This window comes from Herpailurus yagouaroundi, unplaced genomic scaffold (genome assembly GCF_014898765.1).
Source record: "Herpailurus yagouaroundi ecotype Mexico unplaced genomic scaffold, PumYag 205, whole genome shotgun sequence".
Taxonomy (NCBI): domain Eukaryota; kingdom Metazoa; phylum Chordata; class Mammalia; order Carnivora; family Felidae; genus Herpailurus; species Herpailurus yagouaroundi.
Genome location: NW_024412436.1, coordinates 11,460,942 through 11,464,432, shown reverse-complemented (window position 1 = coordinate 11,464,432; position 3,491 = coordinate 11,460,942). Strand labels below are relative to the sequence as shown.

The 3,491-nt window shown below is 49.1% G+C and overlaps 1 protein-coding gene and 1 long non-coding RNA gene across 5 annotated transcripts in view; both read left to right on the top strand.

The window, feature by feature from the left end:
• Positions 1 to 3,491, top strand: part of SMYD3 (SET and MYND domain containing 3) — a 689,995-nt gene that overhangs the window by 611,809 nt on the left and 74,695 nt on the right. The gene's annotated exons all lie outside the window — the stretch shown is intronic.
• Positions 1,775 to 3,491, top strand: part of LOC121015133 (uncharacterized) — a 10,419-nt gene continuing 8,702 nt past the window's right edge. The window contains exon 1 of the long non-coding RNA XR_005783648.1: positions 1,775 to 1,784. This is a non-coding gene — a long non-coding RNA (uncharacterized LOC121015133). The remainder of the gene's footprint in view (positions 1,785 to 3,491) is intronic.

Below are 3,491 nucleotides of genomic sequence, written 5' to 3'. Positions count from 1 at the left end.
AGAGAGAGACAGAGCATGAACGGGGAAGGGGCAGAGAGAGAGGGAGACACAGAATCGGAAACAGGCTCCAGGCTCTGAGCCATCAGCCCAGAGCCCGACGCGGGGCTCGAACTCACGGACCGCGAGATCGTGACCTGGCTGAAGTCGGACGCTTAACCGACTGCGCCACCCAGGCGCCCCTAAAAAATATTTTTAAGAAATAAATAAAATAATTCTTTTTTCCATTTTCTGAATGATCTTGGTTTCTTTCAAGTTTTTTCTATTTATTCTGGTCTTTTTCTTGCTGTATACTTTCCTTGAATTATAGAGGCTTCTTAGTTGTCCATTCATATTTTAAACATCTTTATTGAGATATAATTCACGTACCATACCATTTACCCATTTAAAGTTCATAATTTGGGGCTTTAGTATCTTCACAGATATATGCACCTGTCACCACAATCAACTGTGGAACATTTTTATTATCTCCCCCTAACAAAACCCAGTGCTCCTTACCTGTTAGCCCCCTAACCTTCTCCCCATCCCCTCTGCACTAGGCAACCACTGCTTATTCATATTTTAAAAAAAGGGGTTAGAAGGACTGGCTTGTTGCTCTGGGGGTTTCAAAATGGAAGCCAAGAAGAAGACAATGGCTGGGAGGGAGGAAAAGGCTGAGGTTGAGACTGAGTAGGACCCAAGTTCCGGAAAGTCAGGTGCGGGCATCCGGGCCTCAGAGGGCCCCGAGAGGGGCTGGTGTGGCAGGTGAGCAGTCAGACTGCGCCATGTTGGGGAGCCTCACTTCTGTATTCAGGACCCAGAGGAGGACATTCGGCCCCAGGTGATGACACTGTGCCACTAGACCTTAGGTTTCACGAGGGGGGATCACTGCTGGCTTGTTCGCAACTGTACTCAGCGCACAGTAGGTATTACGTATTCATAGAGTAATTCAGTGTTACGTGCATGTAATGCCTTACAATTTGTAAAGCACTTTTGTCTTTGGATCGTTATATCTCATTCGACTAGGCGCATGAGCAAAAGTGGATTCACTGTGGAGCTAATGAGGCTTAAACTGTAGACCCTTCACTTGCATGAGTCCCTTCCAAGACCCCATTCTCAGTTCTGTATTTGTCAACTTGGAATTCTTTGTTTTGTTTCATTTTGTTTTGAGAGAGAGAGAGAGAGAGAGAGAGGGTGTGTGTGTGTGTGGGTGTGTGTGTGCGTGTGCGCACACAAGCTGGGGATAGGGGCAGAGGGAGGGAGAGAGAGAATCTTAAGCAGGCTGCACACTCAGCACAGAGCCCTTCATGGGGCTCAATCCCATGGGATCATGACCTGAGCCAAAATCAAGAGTCTGATGTTCAACTGACGGGAGTCACCCAAGAGCCCCTGAATTCTTTTTCTTAGAGAAGGCCTACAAAACACATTTTGTCAGAAAACCTGAACTTGGGTTTTTCTGGATAGCAGCAGAAGATATCTGTCTATTTCAAACCATAAGAGCCGTGGTTCTAAGAATTGGGTGCCTTGTCTACAGTCACACATAGTAAGTGGCAGAACATTTCATACCTGACTGGTTTCTCCTACTTGTTTTCCCCACCCGTGCAAGAAGATGGTACAACCTCTGATTGACGAGAACACCAGCCGCTGGGAGCAGGGCAGGACCTGGGGTTTCTGCAAACGTCTGTCAGCAAGCGCTGCCCTGGCAGTGACCGTAGGTTGGGGGGTTTCTGTTCCCTCTGAAGCTCGGGCTGCTTCTCTAGCACAAACCACGCGAGAAGGGCCACACACACCCTCACCTGCACATTTAAGTTTTAGTTACGAAATACCTTTGAAAGTATTTTCTCTGAACAAAGAGAAATACTGAATACTCCTTTCCACTTCTGTTTCTGAATGAGACTTTTAATCTCATGTTGTTTCATGGTCTTAAAATAAAATGTACGATCTAAAGGGAATGAAAAAAAAAAAGTCAGAGATCGTATTTTCAACTGCCAGCCCATTCGGCGACTCTCCCAGGTGGGAAAATCAATCATCCCATTGTGTTGCGCCGCTGACTTTCTTCTTTGGAAATTAACTTACCCTCCATGCTTTTCAACTTTGCAATGAGGTATATTTCATGCTTGCCTTTCCCCAGACACAAGTAGATGTGTTCTGAGTGGAAATATGAGCCGGTGGTGCCTGGAGGAGATGTTCTCAGTCTGTTGGAGGACAGAACTCCATTCCCTCGAGATGGACCAGAGATCTCCCGGAGTCTCGGGTCTGCATCTCGGGAGGCTCGCCGGCCCCCAGGCCAGTGTGGAATTTGGCTCTGGGAAGAGTTTCATTTGTACTAGACTTCTTTATTCTGAAGTTATCGGTCACTAGCAATTGAAGGCGACCAAACTCTCTTATTAACATGGAACGATCAGAAGAGCGAGGGTTACAGAGCCTTCCTTCTCTGCTTCCTCCTCTGTGCCCGACCCCCCACAAGACTGGGTGCTGACTACTGCTCGTTTTAGCACTGGGGTACTTGCCGCCCATCTGCCAGCTACTCAGGCCCCCCTCTGGTGACCTTCCCACAACCCAGGAACTGAAGAGGGATGCACTGTAGGTGACCCCTGGGGACCTGCTCCATCGCTTTGACTGGCATCTCTTCTGATTGGTCCGTGACCGTACCATATTGTAGGTTATTAAACAGTTTGAAAAATCACACCTCCTCCTGACACAATTTGATAACTTAGGGGTGTTGAAGTGAAAAAGAGGCTCCTGTCTGACGCCCCAGTTCCTTGGCAGATCAGAAGCCAAGTTGTCCATCCAAGGTCAATTCTTAGGCTCCTCTCAGGGTGCACTCGGCTTCCAGCTTTGCTTCGTTAAGGTGTCACCAACAGTGATAACAATAAAGACACAGAAAGGCGCTGGAGCCGTCCCTAGGTCAGGTCAGATCACTGCTGTGAGCAGGAGCAGTCCCCCAGCCGGAGCGAGTGGATTCCACTTCCTTATATGAACATGCGTGAGCTGAAGAATGTGTGCCACGAGCGAGGCCAGCTCTCATCTGTCAACAGCTTAAAATGTTTAGGACAGTCCGCTGATTGGGAATGTGCGCCGCGGCGAGGTGCTCAGCACCAGATGGGACTTGTAAAGTCTGACTGACTCAGAGCTTTTGCGCCTTAGGTGGCCTTTGGTTGGGCCTGGGGTTAACCTTTGTAAACACAGACTCCTCTCTCAGGAAGATGTCTTGCACGAAAAGAGCATTCCCCGCGGCTGGCCCCCAAAGCCGCAGTTGTGCGCGGCAGTCTAGGGCCAGCTCGGCGTGCGGCAGACCATCCCGGGCTGACTCCTGACTTTGGCTGCCTCCCACCTCTTCCTAAATCTCCCACTTGGGTTTATATCCAGCCCAAATGGTGTCATCCTTGTTTTCTGGCCACAGAAGTATTTAAAACTAACCAAACTGACCAGAATTTGTTTTTGCCTGATGGCATTTTCCCTGAGAGATTGCTGTGAGGGTCACACCCTGCAGTGGGGGGGGGGGGGGGGGGGGG